The sequence below is a fragment of the Vigna umbellata genome, chromosome 4 (genome assembly GCF_029865625.1).
Source record: "Vigna umbellata cultivar VRB3 chromosome 4, Vumbellata_1.0, whole genome shotgun sequence".
Lineage (NCBI taxonomy): Eukaryota > Viridiplantae > Streptophyta > Magnoliopsida > Fabales > Fabaceae > Vigna > Vigna umbellata.
Window position 1 is genome coordinate 25,707,349 of NC_142168.1, and position 17,965 is coordinate 25,725,313.

The 17,965-nt window shown below is 35.6% G+C and overlaps 1 pseudogene; it reads right to left on the reverse strand.

The window, feature by feature from the left end:
- Window positions 1–2,737: 2,737 nt before the first annotated feature.
- On the reverse strand, window positions 2,738–9,532 carry LOC124820743 (cytochrome P450 736A117 pseudogene; annotated as a pseudogene).
- Between the last annotated feature and the right edge of the window lie 8,433 nt (window positions 9,533–17,965).

A 17,965-nucleotide genomic window follows, 5' to 3' on the forward strand; every position in this document is an offset into this window, starting at 1 on the left:
GTTTGTGTCTAATTCATTCTCAACAAGTTCCCATTAGGTGTGTTGTAAGTTATAATGAGTTTGTATCTCTCTAAAATTTTATTTTTGACTCGTAAGATGTTTGTAATTTTTTACATATGTTGTAGATTTTTTTAAAGTGATACTTAATCAACAACTTACGTGTGATATCATTGAATCTCCAATATAAACATGTGGCTAAGCTTATATGGTAATGCAATGAATAATTAATATATATGTCTTTAACGACATGTACTTTGGGTTATTAGATATTTGAAGATTTATAAAAAGAAAAAGAGAAGATATAAGAATTTTTATATAGATTCAATTCTAATGAACTTATATCTAGTTTGTTTAGTAATCTTAGATAGAAATTCCACTAAAGATCAAAAGTTTCAAATTACAAACATACCTACAAAATCCTAAAATCAATATCTCAACAAAATTTTGAAGAAACCTTTCAAAAAAACAAAAGATTAGGGATGCTTTACACAATCACTATAACCTTACAAAGAATAGGTAATACTTCACACAATCACCACAATCTTCTACACAAAAGTGAATAATAATATAAGGAATGAAATTATAGAACAAAGATACAAGAAATATATCACTTGTATGAAGCTATTATAATCAAAACCTATAGCCAAGAGAAAACTACTTCAATCTTTTAATCTGTTTGAATAAAAACGTTTTCTACAAAGATGAAATGCTTAAAACTCTCTCATATACTTCCGGTTGATCTTATAGGATTTCAAAGTGTTAAAATAAAAAGAGAGAAGATGCAATATTTAAAGAAAAATTAAGTAACGGTCAAGATCAATCGATTATATTAATGACTTAATCGATTAGTATGCATTAATCACATTTTTAAAACTTGCCAGATTAATCGATTATATAAGTGACTTAATCGACTTAAATTGTCAGGTTTTACATTTATCTTTTGAATTTGATTAAGAACATGTCTAGATTTAGATTAATCAATTATTATCTTATTAAGATATATTAAGAGGGTTTTTTCTTGGCTTTGCAAACATATGTTAAAACACATAAGACTAGTGTTGATCTATTTAAAAACAAACACCTCTCCTTGGACATCATTAAAAACAACTAATTGAATCTTTTTCTTGATATCCTAACACATGCAGGTGTAACTATTAAATCTATGGTGGTGAGCTTAATAAAGTTATAGTAATTCTGCTACTCTGAAAAAATATGTTAGACATTGAAATTTTTGAATTAGACCATACTACTTTAAAATTAGATGGTGTTTTTCGTAATAGTTTAAGGAGTTGGTTTACTTTTAGATATACTTCATGTGCTTTGCTATTATTTTCGTACACATTTGACATGGGTTAGAACTTATTTATTTTAGAAATGTTTTTGCTAGTATCAACCCAAAATATGAACCATCGTTATAATATGTATGCTCAATTTTCATACTAACAAATTTCTTGCGCCTATAACATTTTTTCATTACACAATTAAATCAATCTCTACATTTACTTATTAACCCTTTCCCTACTTGATCTATCTCTACATATAAAACATCATTAACTTACCCTTTACATTGCGATAATTTAGGTTTCAACAATACCATAAATAGGAAATGTTGATGTGAAATGTTTAACATAATTCTCCAATTCAAGAAATTGGGTTCGAGCAAACTAACTATTTGGATGACACTACTATATGCCATAACATATTTAACATATTATACATGACTAATGCATATATTTATTGTTACTTAATGATTTTTTATTTTTTATATTAGAGCATGGGCAACCCCTATCATACAACCATTCTTATCAACATGGTGAATCTTTTTCCCATGTTAGTATTCAATCAACTCTAATGATTGAATTATATGAACCATCATTATAATATGTCTGCTCATTTTTCATACAATAATAAAATTTCTTGCAACCACAACATTTTTTTTTCTATCAGACGACTTTGAGAATGAAACCAATCTCTGCATTTACTTATTAACCCTTTCTCTACACTAATTTATCTCTTCTAGATATAAAACATGATTAACTTACCCTTTACACTATATGTACTTTCTAGAAAAATTCTATAGCAGAATACAACACCAAAATTCCTATTACACTGGAAACAAATTTTGTCTTTGGTTTGTAATCCCGGTGTCACTTCTCATTTGCTTCCCACACCTTATCAATTTTATCAATTTTTTTTTTCTGCAGCTCATCAGAGCTTCCAGAAAATGTTTTTCAGAATAAGAGTGGATGAATGTTTTCCTGAAAAGTGGACCAGTGCCTTCCAGAAAAATATTTTCAAAATTGATGATTTAGTGTGTTACAGAAAATAAATATAGAATGATGGGGTGCAGTGCTCAAATTTGATGGGTGCATGAAGAAACAGACCTTTGATATACAATGTAATATCTAAACCTAAAGTTTCAGAAATGTCATGCTTGGTATTTTTCCTGGTGGAAAATTTGCCTTTATCGACTTGTAGAATCAGGAGGGTTGTAAAATTATTGAAGTGAAGGAAGCTAAGTCATCCTTTGTGCAGAAAAGAAAACTTCCCTTGAGAGAGATTTCACCCAATTTTGGAAAATAGAATTAGAAAGATCACTTAATCAAACATTACGTACATATGATTTACACGTAAAAATTGACGACAACAAATAGTTGCAATAACAAAATAACAATAACTAGATAAACCGACCTATTATAACCCTAGATTTTGCTATGAATGTTGAGAATATAGTCCCTTATTTTTCTTTCAAGTTACTATGTTTATGTTTATCTTTAACATCAACTTATGCATGGTAGGACGCAAATGCTATGATAGGAAATTTTCTATGACTGGTCAACCCTGCAGTTTCAGTCACGTCGAGTGTCTGATCTCCCACTACTCCACTTGGCACTTCCCAATTAAACTGATGAACAAGGTTTGCTATGACCAACTCAATCACATTCATGGCAAACATTATTCCTGGACAACCCCTTCTTCCTGCTCCAAATGGTATCACTTCAAAATCATGTCCTTTCACATCTATTGAACTCTTTAAGAATCTTTCTGCTTCAAACTCTTCAGGATTTTCCCAGTAACAAGGATCTCTTGCTATTGCCCATGCATTCACTATTATTTCTGTGCCTGCTGCAATGTCATAGTCCATCACTTTGGCATCTTCCATGGATTCCCTTGGAAGCAAAAGGGGAACTGGGGGATGTAATCGAAAACTTTCTTTAATCACTGCTTTCAAATAAGGCATGCTGTTTAAATCTTCCTCAGTTATGCGAGTTCTACCATTAACCACATTCCTTATCTCATCTTTTAGCTTCTGCATCACATTTGGGTGCCTCAAGAGTTCTGTCATTATCCATCCTAGGATTGTGGAGCTAGTTTCAGTGCCTGCGACAAACATATCCTAAAACAAATACCATCAACTGTCAATATTAAAGTGTAATGCAAATTCTAGAAGAATGTAGAAGCTCCTTAAATAGAAGAATTGAAATGTAATACAAGTTCTAGAATATTCTAGAAAAACCTAAGATAGGAAGAAAAATCAAGAATATTCTACATAGGTAAAAATCTAGAACATTCCACATAAGTTGTGGCTAGTATGTTCTAGAATAATCTATGGGTCTATAAATACCCATGAACTCTACCATTTGATGTATGTAGCCAACATCTACCATTTGTATGAGCTAACATCTACTACAACTAAAGACAACTACAACACTTCTTTCAACTACTACTTCTACATTCTACTATCTCTACATTTTCTCTACCACATCAACTACTCCTTTCACAACCTTCAAAATACTAACAGTGGTACCAGAGCTACGTTCGGTCATCTACTGGGCGTAGATAAAATTTTCAACTACCTCAAACAAAACTATAACTCATTCTACTACTTCCAAATATATTCTCAACACATGGCTACTACTAATCAAACATCATCAATTCCAGTACCTATTTTCAAAGGAGAAAATTATGATTTTTGGAGTGTCAAAATGAAGACATTCTTCCGCTCTCAAGATTTATGGGATATCATAGAAGAGGGATTCAATATTCCAGAAGACACCTCTACTCTTACTGCAGCTCAAAAGAAGGAGTTGAAAGAAAACAAGCAGAAGGATTCAAGGGCTTTATTTGTTCTTCAACAAGCAGTTGATGAGACAATTTTTCCAAGGATAATTGGTGCCACAAGTGCAAAACAAGCTTGGAATACAATACAAGAGGAGTTTCAAGGAAGTGACGAGGTACGCAATATTAAACTTCATTCTCTAAGACGAGAGTTTGAATTATTAAGAATGAAAGAATCTGAGACCATTAAAGACTACTATTCTAGAATAAAAGAAATAGTTAGTCAGATGAGAGCCTATGGGGAAAATATTCTTGACAAAAAGATCGTTGAGAAAATTTTAATTTCTATTCCCCAAAAGTATGATGCAATCGCAACCGCGATTGAACAAACAAAAGATTTGGCTACATTGTCAGTCACACAACTAATGGGCTCTCTTGAAGCTTATGAACAAAGATTGAAAAGGCATGAAGAAGACTCGGTTGAAAATGCCTTTCAATCAAAACTAAAATTACGGTCTCAGAATAAAGAATATGAAGGAAATAAAAGTAGAGAAGAAATTTCTAGAAATAAAGAAAATCCTAGAAGCTTCTCGAAGACTCGTCAAGAAAAATATCCTCCATGTGGCATATGTAAAAAGACAAGTCACTTGGAAAAAGATTGTTGGCATCATGGAAAACCTCAATGCCACTATTGCAAGAAATTTGGTCACGTAGAAAAGTATTGTCGTAATAAAAATAAGTATCAAGCAAACTTTGCGGAAGAAGATAATCAAGAGAAACTCTTATTCTACGCCAATCAAGAATCTTCTGGTAGAGAAGGAAGTTGGTACTTGGATAGTGGATGCAGCAATCACATGGCGAAAGATCAAAGCATCTTCAAAGACATTGATAAATCTGTCAATGTCAAAGTTCGGCTAGGAAATGGCACCACAGTGGAGTCTCGAGGCAAAGGAACTGTCATGGTGGAGACAAAGAAAGGTACGAAATTCATCAAGGATGTTTTACTAGTTCCAAATCTTAAAGAAAATCTTTTAAGTATTGGCCAAATGATGGAGAATGGATATTCTCTTCATTTTGAGAAAGATACATGCAAAATTTATGACAATAAAATGATAGAAATTGGCCAAGTAAAAATGGAGAAGAGAAATAGAAGCTTTCCTATAAGCTTCAAACCTGGAACTAATATTGCCATGAAGGTAGAAGTTGATGACTCATGGCTTTGGCATAGGAGATTTGGCCACTTCAACACACATGCCTTAAAACTTCTATATACGAAAAACATGATGAGAGATCTTCCATGCTTGAAGGAGAATAATGAATCATGTGAAGGATGTCTCCTAGGAAAACAACATCGATTACCATTCTCGACAGACAAAGCATGGAGAGCAAAAGACTTATTGGAGTTGATTCATACCGATGTTTGCGGACCGATGAGAACACCTTCACATCATAACAACAGGTATTTCATCCTCTTCATCGATGACTTCTCTAGAATGACATGGGTCTATTTCTTAAAGGCAAAGTCAGAAGTTTTTGGAGTATTCAAGAAATTCAAGGCCCTTGTTGAGAAGCAAAGTGGAAAACAGCTAAAAATACTTAGAAGTGATCGTGGCAAGGAGTACACATCTCACGAGTTTGACAAATTCTGTGAAGATGAAGGCATAGAGCGACAACTTACAGTCGCATATACTCCACAACAAAATGGCGTGTCAGAGAGAAAGAATCGCACAGTTATGGAGATGGCAAGATCAATGCTGAAAGAGAAAAGTATGCCTAAAACTTTTTGGGCTGAAGCAGTTTACACTGCAGTTTATATTCTAAACAGATGTCCAACTAAAGCAGTCCAAGACAAGACTCCGATTGAAGCTTGGAGTGGGAGAAAGCCATCGGCTAAACACCTACGAGTATTTGGGTCTATTTGCTACATACATGTTCCTGATCAAAGGAGGCACAAGCTTGAAGACAAAACTATACGAGGAATATTTTTGGGATATAGCACACAGTCAAAAGGCTATCGAGTTTACAACCTACAAACAAAAAAGCTCATCATCAGTCGAGATGTTGAAGTTGATGAAAATGCTTCTTGGAATTGGGAAGAAGAAAAAGTTGTTACAAGCAACATTTTACTTCCAGTGCAACAATCTCAAGAAGAAACTCAAGAAGAGGTAGAAAATTCAGGTATGTTTTCTCCACCTCCACAACAAGATTCTTCACCTGAATCTAGTCCAAGAAGAGTAAGATCTTTGGTAGACATATATGAAACTTGCAATATGGCCGTGATTGAGCCTAACTGTTATGAAGAAGCATCAAAGCAAGAAGTATGGGTCAAGGCTATGGAAGAAGAGATTAAAATGATTGAGAAGAATAACACTTGGGAACTCGTAAATTGCCCTCATGGAAAAGACATCATTGGAGTCAAATGGATATATAAAACAAAGCTCAATCCTGATGGAACTATACAAAAGCATAAAGCAAGATTGGTTGCCAAAGGCTACTCACAGCAACCAGGAATAGACTACAATGAGACATTTGCTCCAGTTGCTCGCTTAGATACAATTAGAGTTTTAATAGCTCTTGCAGCACAAAAAGGATGGAACATCTATCAATTGGATGTCAAGTCAGCCTTTCTAAATGGGGTGCTCGAAGAAGAGATTTATGTTGAACAACCACAGGGCTTCATCAACGAAGGCAATGAAGGCAAAGTACTAAGACTTAAAAAAGCATTATATGGCCTGAAGTAAGCTCCTCGAGCATGGTATAGCAAGATTGATAAATACTTCATCGATCAAGGATTCAGGAGGAGTAAGAGTGAGCCAACACTATATATTAAGGCACAAGGTCAGTACCATCTCATTGTCTCTATATATGTCGATGATCTTATCTATACAGGAAACAATATAGAGATGATGATAGAATTTAAAGAAGACATGATGAAGACATTTGAAATGACTGACCTTGGCTTGATGAACTATTTCCTCGGTATAGAGGTGAAACAAGAAAAGGAAGGTATATTTATCTCTCAAAAGAAATATATTGAAGCTCTATTAAAGAAGTTCAAGATGAATGGTTGTAAACCTGTCACTACTCCACTGGTGGTAAATGAGAAGCTACAAAAAGATGATGGAGCACAAGAGGTAGATGCATCATGCTACAGAAGCTTAATTGGAAGTCTTCTCTATCTCACAGCCACACGACCAGACATTATGTATGCTACAAGTCTTCTATCAAGATTCATGCAAAAGCCAAGTCAGATTCATTATGGAGTAGGAAAAAGAATTTTAAGATATCTACAAGGCACAAAGGAGTTTGGTATATGGTACAAAACCATGACTAACTCAAGGATGATTGGCTACACAGATAGTGATTGGGCAGGATCAGTGGACGACATGAAGAGTACGTCAGGATATGCTTTCTCACTAGGATCGGGTATTTTATCTTGGGCATCAAAGAAGCAAGCAACCGTGGCACAATCAACAGCAGAAGCAGAGTATGTAGCAGCTGCTGAAACCACAAGTCAAGCAATATGGCTAAGAAGAATACTTGAAGAAATGGGTGAACCACAAGATGGACCGACTATTATCTATTGCGATAACAAATCGGCAATAGCAATAGCAAAAAATCCAGTCCATCATCAAAGAACAAAACATATAGCCATTAAATATCACTTCATTCGAGATGAAGAGACAACTAAACAAATTCGACTCGAGTATTGTCCAACAGAAGACCAAATTGCAGATATATTTACGAAGGCATTACCAAGACCAAGATTTGAACTACTGCGCACAATGCTTGGAGTTACCAAATTTGCATTAAGGAGGAGTATTAAAGTGTAATGCAAATTCTAGAAGAATGTAGAAGCTCCTTAAATAGAAGAATTGAAATGTAATACAAGTTCTAGAATATTCTAGAAAAACCTAAGATAGGAAGAAAAATCAAGAATATTCTACATAGGTAAAAATCTAGAACATTCCACATAAGTTGTGGCTAGTATGTTCTAGAATAATCTATGGGTCTATAAATACCCATGAACTCTACCATTTGATGTATGTAGCCAACATCTACCATTTGTATGAGCTAACATCTACTACAACTAAAGACAACTACAACACTTCTTTCAACTACTACTTCTACATTCTACTATCTCTACATTTTCTCTACCACATCAACTACTCCTTTCACAACCTTCAAAATACTAACAGTCAATTTCATTGTCTACCTTCAAATTTCATGCAGGAGATATTCAGCAAAATGAATTAATCAGTATATCAATTAAAGAGGTTATTTCTAATATTTTATGAATGTTGGAAATACAAAATTAATGAATAAACCTCTAGATTGATTTTTAAGATAGGTAATCCCACAGCTTATCTTAAGACTTTCACCAATCCTTTGCTTTAGTCCTTATTTGATTTGTGAAATCTCTCTTAGTTCTAGTCTTTTCTCAGATCATCTTTGATATTAAGGATTGAACTAAATGATGTTTAAGAAAAGTAAAGATTTTATGAGATAGATATCACATTGTATGAATCTTACGTACCAGGATTATAGCCTTTATGACTGTTTTATCAATCTGGAAATCCAAGGCGTTTGTCTTTTGGATCCTCAGCAAAATGTCCACCAAATCATTATGTTCGTCGTCATCATCACCATGCACATCATGCCCTCTTCTACTTACATGCTCATCAACAACTTCATCAAAAAATTCATCAAGCTGTTTAGCCAATCTCTTTGCCCTACCATACATTCCATTAACTCTTCCTACCCAATCAAGCCAAGGTATACAATCCCCTATAACTGGAGCACCCAACAGTTTCATCATCTCATTCATTGGCTCCCAAAACTTACTCCCTTCTCCTCTGCTGTATCTCCTTCCGATAGCAGCTCTGCACACTATGTCATTTGTGACGGTAGAAAATAAATCAGTTAAATTCACAGGCGTCACAGAACAACAACACTGCTTAATCTTATCCATCATTATGGAGATTTCCTCTTCTCTCACTGCACCGAAGGATTGAACCTTTTTTGCACTGAGAAGATGCAAGACACAAATACTCCTTATCTGCCTCCAGTAGTTGCCATATGGAGCAGATGCCACATCTTTGGAATCGTACAAGAAGATATCAAACATCTTACGATGTGGTCTATTGGAGAAAACAAGGTCATGGGTTTTCATAACCTCACGAGCTGCCTCGGCCGTTGAGACAACAAGAACTGGCACCTTTCCAAAGTGAAGTAACATTAAAGGGCCATAGGTTTGAGCAAAGGAATGGAGAGTGCGGTGAGTGAGAGTGCCAAGTTGGTGGAGATTTCCTATTATTGGAAGCTTTGGAGGAGATGGTGGTAAGGTTTTTCTGGCCATTGCAGAATTGAAATTATGACTGCATTTGATGACAGTCCGTAAAAAGAAGATGATTAAGGTAGCGATTGGAAGGAAAAACCAGATTGAAGAGTTTTCACGCAGAGAAGTTGACATTGTGTACTGTGCTTTCTTTAATTTGATGTCTAATAAGCAATGCAGAGAATGAGGTATTTATAAGCGTCGGAAGTCATCAACATTAATAAAATACGTGTATTTGAGAAAAATACGTATACGTTTCATTATTTAGACACGCTAGCTCAACATGCATGCAATTTCTTATTGTTGAATCCAGGGATGATTAATATGCTACTTAAACGACCTAATTTTCTCTTACGACATGAAATAAATTAAAATTGAAGTTTATGTTTGACAAGTAATTTGAGGGATTATCGGATGAGATACAATACTAATTAATATACATAAGTGAAAATTTTATATAAATAATTAAGCTTTATGGTAATCAATGTGGGATATTACTCATACTGGATTCTCAAGAATATTGTATAAGTAAAATTATATGCTTCAAGATTAAATATATGATGGTGTTTAACATTAATCAACGTTTTTAAATACATGGGAAAGATTCTTACTCATCAATTTTTCATTCTCTCATTTATTATAATATTATTGAAAACTTTTTAAATTTTGTTGAGTAACAGTGCTTATCAATTTGCCAAAAGAAAAAGAAAGACAGAAAGAAAGTAACGTAAAGAAGAATGATATGCTATCCTAATTTTGTACACTTATATTTTAACACGTGTTTTCATTATTAATTTATATCTGAATACGTGGTGATTATGAAAGTATATATGTACGAAGATTACGTCTCTAGATTTTGTTTCCATTGACAGCACGCATGCAGTACTTGTGTTCCGTAATATTTAGAGATTAAGTTTAGAAAATTCTTCAAGGTTCTAGATATTAAAATGCTCTTCAATTAGAACTCTATTTTTGTTTCATTTGGTTCAAAAACCCCCAAAAGTTGGAACCTAGACTTTTCTAGAATTGATGTACCAAAATCAGATGACACTAAATTTTATCTTAAGAGTAGAAAACAATAGTACGAGGCATTAACCATGTGTAAATGAAATATATGTGTTACTTCTTGCAAATTTCTTCACTTTATCATTTTGTATTGTTTGAACTTTGGATATGCTATGCATTGACTTTCACTGCCGTCCAGGGTAAGATCATCTTATGATAATAATCTGATTTCATATTATAAATTTCAACAAGGCCTTTTTTTTTTCTTTCCAATAATGACTTTTAAACTTAAAAATGAAACATTGTTATTTAAGTCTCTATTTAAATTTTAGTTATATTTTTTAACAGGTTTAATAAAAAAAAATTATACCTTTTTAACTCCCGATCAAAGACTAAATTCAAATTATTTTTTTTAAGAAACCAAATATAAACAGGAACCATTTTAAAAACAATCAAATTTTTTTAGATAAAAACTATATTTATGCTTTTATAGAGATGTAGATGGATGAAAGTTTTTTCATATAATTATTGTGTAGTTGTTGGTGTATCGGATAATCTTCCCAATGTGATTAATTGAACTGAACTTATCCATTTGAAAGGTTTTAAAAATGATAGCTATCTGGTATGTGATTATTCTCTAAGGTTTTTACTTGATCTAATATTTTTATTTGGCTTTTTAGTTGGTTTGGTGGCTTCTAATTATTTATTTCCTTATTTGTATTTGATTTCAAAGGAAGGGAAGATGAATCAGAACTCTAAACCAAGTCAAACTATATGAATCTTGATATTTCAGCTATCACTAGTACAAAAATTGCTTTTTAACTCGCGGTATAGGCATCGGTTTAGGAAAAACCGAAGTATATCAAAACGCAGTGGCATTTTTGTAGTTTAGGTAAACTTATACGTTTCGGTTCAAGGGAACCCGAAACATATAAGTAATATTACCTCGGTTCATAGCAAAACCGAGGCCTGAAAGTTGCCTGACACGTCTGACTGCAGTGAGCCTATGGTTTCGGTTCAGTAAGAACCGGTGTAAATCCATGTTTATGCCTCGGTTTAGGCGGAAACCGAGGCATATAACTATTTCATTTTTTTTAGGACTATATGCCTCGGTGGAGAGTGAACCGGTGCCAAAAAAATTACCCTAGATATGATGTTTGATTTCCCATTTCCCATTTCACGTTTCACTTTCACTTTCACTTTCCCTCATCCCCTCCCTCCTCTCCAGCAACCCCTCCCTCCTCTCCTGCAACCTCCCATTCTCAAGTCCCCTCTCCCTCAACTCCATCATTCTCTCACTAGACCAGATGGCTTCTCCCTCTGCATCCCCAGGACGGTGCAGCGACGGTGCGGCGAGGCGAACCGAGATGAGATTTGACGAGACGAGGCGAGACGAGGCGAGACGAGACGGTGCTGCGACGGTGTGGCGACGGTGCGGCGAGGACAGATCTCGCGACGGTGCGACGAGGACAGATCTCGCGACTGTGCGGCGAGGCGAGACGGTGCGACGAGGCGAGACGATGCGGCGAGGCGAGACGACTCGCGACGGTGCGACGAGGCGAGAAAGCTCTGACGACGCGGGGAGGCGAGAGAGAACGCGACGGCGCGGCGAGGGAGCTCGCGACGGTGTGCGAGACAGCCCGCGACGGCGGCTGCGATGGCGGAAACCCTGTTCTGCGTTTTTTGGTTTTTGATTTTTGGTTTTTGGTTCTGTTTATTTGCAGGTGGATGGCTCAATGGATCTCTGGTTTTTTGTTTTTGGTTTGGATATCTGATTTTGGTTTGGATCTCCCGTCTACTCTCTCTGCTTTCTATTCCCCCTTCTTCTGAGTTTGACAAATTTTGTTCAAAGACCATGGATATGAAAAACATTGCAGACAAGAGAAAGAAATTTAACCACAAAAAGAAAATAAACAAACATAAGAACACTGATCTCGGTTGAAAATAAAAAAATTAAAAAACTCTACTGCCTCGGTTGTTTGTGAACCGAGTCAGAATCTGAATCCTTTTGATTCGGTTCAGGACCGAGCCAAAAAATCCATTTTTTTTACCTCGTCTGAATATGCACCGGTTGTAAAACCGGTGTCTTTAAGTGAAAATAACCGAGGCGGTATACCTTAATTGTACTAGTGTATGTTTACACTTCAAAATTCATTAATTATTTGTGATTATATAAAAAATTGTTAAAAATAAAATAAAATAAAATAAAAGAATACAAAACATATATTTCAAACTTCATTAATCATTTGTTATTATATAAAAAATTATTAAAAATAAAATAAAATAAAAGAATACAAAACATAGAGACTAACCATACATCTATATCAAAAATTACACTTTTATACAAACTAAATACATATACAAATAAAAATCTAAACAAATACATGAAGGTAAAATATTAAACAATTTATATTGTTTTCTATGAATCAAATCTAAATTAACTAACTTACCATTACAATGATTTTCCTCACAAAAAAACATAAAAAACTTTGAACTGCATTTACTTACAAAAAATGCAAACACTCACGTCACACTAGTACACAAACAGGAAATGGCACCGGTTGCTTTGGTTTATAGGCACCGGTTCTATAACCGAGGCATATTCAGACGAGGTAAAAAGGGGTACGTTTTATGCCTCGGTTTTAAACCGGTTCAATAAAAATGGGATTATGCCTCGGTTTTTTACTTAACCGAGGCAGTAACGTATTTTTTTTTCAACAATTCTGATTCACATGGAACGATCCCCAAACTGGTAAACATCCATCCTCATCTCCTTAACATTCTTTGTTGACCACTGCTACCTTCAAGCTTTCCTTCCTAATTACCACGCTGTTCAGTTCTAATCACCATGCTGTTCAGTTCTCCGGTCAGAAATACCTTCAAGCTTTCCTTCCTAATCACCACGCTGTTCAGTTCTCCGGTCAGAAAGCAAAGTAGCACTTTTCCCTTCTTCCTTGGATGGTCGTGCCCGTGCACTTCACCCTCAAACCCAAACCCTCAAACACCCAAATCCCAACCTCAAAGAACCGCTGGATCCCCCTCCCTGCCCTCGACGGGAACCGTAAGAAGGCACGCCCTCAAGAACCGCAAGGAGCCTCTCAAGAACCGAACCGCCTCTCATGAACCAGTAGCAAAACTTTGAAAAGGCCAATTAAAATTCTAATCCAGCAAAACAATCATTCATACACAGATTCATACACAGTCCAAGTAAAAAAAAAATTAACAGGGAGAGACGAGAATGAGGAAGCGGAGCGAGATCGCGTCCGGTGGCGGAGTGAGATCGCGTCCGGAGGCGGAGTGAGATCGCGTCCGGTGGCGGTTCCGACTGCTCTTGGGTTTGATGGATCGAGGCAGAAAGAGAGAAAAAAGAAGATGGAGTTTGAACCCTTTCAGAAACGTCACTGTTGCAGAAACGCCATCGCAGCAGGACGCCTTCGCCGCCACAACGTCGCCACCCCGCACTCGACTGTGGGCTTCGTCGCTCCCCAATGGATGAAGCTGGTGACGAGAGGCTCGCCCGGATGAACCACGCCGCCAATAACCAGAGGGAGCTCGACGGATCTGGATGCAGCGAGGAGGAAGCAACAGCTTGGATGCAGCGAGAGAGAAGAAAAGTCGAGAACTTTTTTGGATCTGGATGCAGCGAGAGAGAAGATGCAACGGAGAGAAGAAAGTGGAGACTTTAACCGTGCAGCAGAGGGAAGAAAGTGGAGACCTTTAACCGTGCAACAGAGAGAAGAAAGTCGAGACCTTTAATCTTTTTTGGAGCTTGGATGCAGTAGAGAGAAGAAAATTAGTACGCAGGTAACTGAAATTGACTATAAGGCACCGGTTGCTGGCCACCCGAGGCAGTAAAGCCTTCTAATTGACTATATGGCACCGGTTGCTGGCCACCCGAGGCAGTAAAGCCTTCTAATTGACTATATGGCACCGGTTGCTGGTCACCCGAGGCAGTAAAGCCTTCTAAAAAAGCTGTCACTCTGAATTGCAATGTACGAAGCAAGAGTATACACTTCGGTTCTTGTGTGACCCGAGGCAGTATCACCCTTCCACCACGGGTTACAATTTAACAGACGCGTATAATTTTTTAAGCTTCGGTTCTAACATAACCGAAGCATATACGGCGCTTTCGTAACTGCTTTTTTTACTAGTGTCATCTCCCATTAAGACTCCAAGAAACTACTCAATAATCTAAAAAATCATGTCGGACTAAAGAATTTTCATTCTTCAACCAAAGCCTCTAAAAGCTCTCCCTCGAAGGATGTTTCCAAAACATAAATGATTCGTATAGAGTCAACATAAATAAAAATTTGCAACGTTATAAAAATTGAACAAATATCCACATATATTCACACCGACTTCTCCAAAAATACCACATAAAGTCAAATAAGGACAACCCTTAAATGCACCCTCAATATTTACCTTGAACCAATTAGTAGATAGAAATTGATATATTATGTCTAAAAATGAAGCCACCTTATCTTCTCTACTTTGAATATTGAAAAATTCCAACACAAAAAAAATGAGAGATATTATTCCTCATATGTTTCTTATATTTAATCCTAGTGCACTAACTTCTTAATTTAAGAAGTAGCATAAAGATAAACAATTGGATCCTAAAATATACTATTGTTTCTCATCCTCCAAAGCATCTAGATAATAGCAATAATGACAACCACTTTAACCACTTTAAACAAATGACTAAAAACTTTAAAAACTAAACAACCAAATTCAAATAAGAAAACTCCAAATCCTAAAAAGCTTCTTTCAACTATTCCACAATAGCATAACAATCAATCAATGAAATAATAAATGAGAAAAATTCCAAATTATTTCCCCACAAAGAACATATAAAGCATAAAACTACTCTTTTTTGAACTTCCAAATCTATAGTCAAACAATCATACAACAACTTTCAAAAAAACCAAAGTTTTAGTTAGTGACAGATCATCCAACTACACATTCCATAGCAAAAGAGTAAAATTTTTTAGCTACTTTTTGTGAAATCACACTAATATTATTCAGAATGCATAATATTTTATATAATTACTTAGCAAGACGACCAAATTTGAAAAGGAAAAAATTATACTAGAGAACGTGACAAAACTAAGATATAAAGATATTTATATGAATTGAAATTATAGTATTAAAAAATTATAGTATAGGGCTGAACCCAGTGCTAGGGGGTTGTCAGATGATGAATGACATTCTGATGTCCTATTAACTCCACAAAATAGTGGTAGTGAGGAGGACACTGAAGATAGACCAGAGCCCGGTTCTTTTCCTACATATGAGAAACAAAAGTCAATGGCAGATTACAAATGGGAAGTTGAGACTTTATTTACAGATAAGGATGACTTTAAGACCCATAAAATTTCATACCTTCTTGGTTCACAAGATCCACATATGAAGAGGTTTATGCCTCTATTATTTATCCTGTCAATAGGCAGTTGCTATGGGAAAGAACAAGCTATGTTGATGTCCTGCCACCAATTATTCAAAAGTTTCCTGGGAGACCAAAGAAAAAAAGAAAGTTGGAGGCGTGAGAGTTAACAAAGAATGCCACCCAAATGAGTGTTGGTGGCCATAGAAAAAAATATACCATCTGTCGTCAAGTGGGACACAACAAAAAGAACTGCCCCTTACATCCGGACATCACACAACCAACATGTCCCTTAACCTAACAGCAAACTTTTCCCGAATCCTCGCGACCACCACAACCTACTCAGGAGTCCATTCCACATTCAACACCACCAATCTTGAGGAAGAAGTTAGATTTCAGAAGAAAAGTTTAGATCAACTTTGGATGTATTTTGAACTTATAAAAAACTCCTGAACTATGTAGTATGTTGATGCAATTGTATTTTGATGAACTAATTTACTTATGCATATTCACAACTGATGTGATCAAGTTTTATTATTTACTTTGATTGTCATGTGATCAACTTTTATTATGTAATTTCTAGGTGCACTTTAGTTATGTAGTCATGACAAACACTTGTGTTAGTATATTATGGCCGAGATGTTACATGTGTTCATATTCATTTGGGACCAAAAGTAATAGTTTTAAATTCAAAAGAGGACCATATTGGACATTTTAAAATGAAAGCGATACTAAATTTAACATTTCACATGAACACCTTCACATTACATTGACCTTCACCTTCACATTATATGAACATAAACAACATAAACATTCACCTACACTTCAACCTAAACATTGTCACAGTGTTCAGCGCAATAACAACACACATAACTCCAAGTAACAATTTTATCCTTTTCTGCAACTTTCGAACTAAAATTTCCAGCTTACATATCCCCCTCCTTTGTTTGACAATTTCACCATCTCTTTTGTCATTATTTTCTTCATTACACCACTTGAAAAAGTTACAGTACATCCCTCTTGAAGATCCACCCTGTTATGCATGATAACAGTTGAAAAACTATTATTTTTAGACTTAAATTTGACCTTAAAGACAACCTTTATGACTTAGAAACTAGCTTGGAATCATGTTTTTGTTGAAGTTTTGGAAATAAGAGAGTTGGACAGGTTTTATGCTTGATTTCCTCGCTTTTGTAGGTTTTAAGATGAATTGAGTGAAAGAAGTGAAGGAGCTAGGAGTTGGACTTAGAAAAGGAAGAAAAAGTGCATAAAAGGGAGAAGCCGCAAGTACCGCTCAGCACCATTTACCGCTGAGCAACACTTTGAAGACCCGCAAACACCGCTAAGGGGCAAAACTGCAGTTGAGGGGCAGAATAGAAGTCACACACTTACCGCTGAGCGGCACTTACCGCCGAGCGGCATTTACCGCTGAGCGACATTCTTATGGGTTTGGGCTTACTTTTCCGTAATCTTTAGAATACTATATAAGGTTTTAGTTAACCTAGGTCAAGCATCTTTGGCTGGAACGAAACAGAAAGACATTCTTTCACCCCTTGGAGGAGGATTTGGATGCTACAACTTCTTTCTCACCTTTCTAGGGTTTTATCTTTCACTCCTTCATTGTATTTCATCTAGTTTCACCATGAATATGGTGAACTAAACTTTTATTAACATTGGAGAGTCAATGTAATCCTTTAAAGCTCTCATGTATTGAATTTGTTCTTCAAGATCTTTTAAAGATACATGCTTTCTTTCATTAATTGTTAGGGTTTTTCCTCTTTGCTCTAAGCTTGCATTGTTTAACTCATTCGATGTCATGATTATTGATTTTGTCGATATGGACACATACGGGAAAATCTAGATCTGGGGAATATCTCTCAATAGTAGTATAAACCTAGACATATGAGTATGATAGTTGGTTGCCTTTAAGCTTCTGTGCTTTATAATGCATGAGTAATTGCTAGGGAGACAAGACACTGTAAACTAATGATTATGATCAGGCTTTCTTCGCCGAGACATCGGGTTTAAGGTAATTTAGAAAGTGACATTAACAATTAATGAAGAAAGATGAATTCTAGAATACACGAGAGTGGATAGGATGAAATTGATAAACCCCAACAACATATTCATTCATATATTTCATACCACGTGTTTTGTTTTTTCTTGCTCATTGATCAATT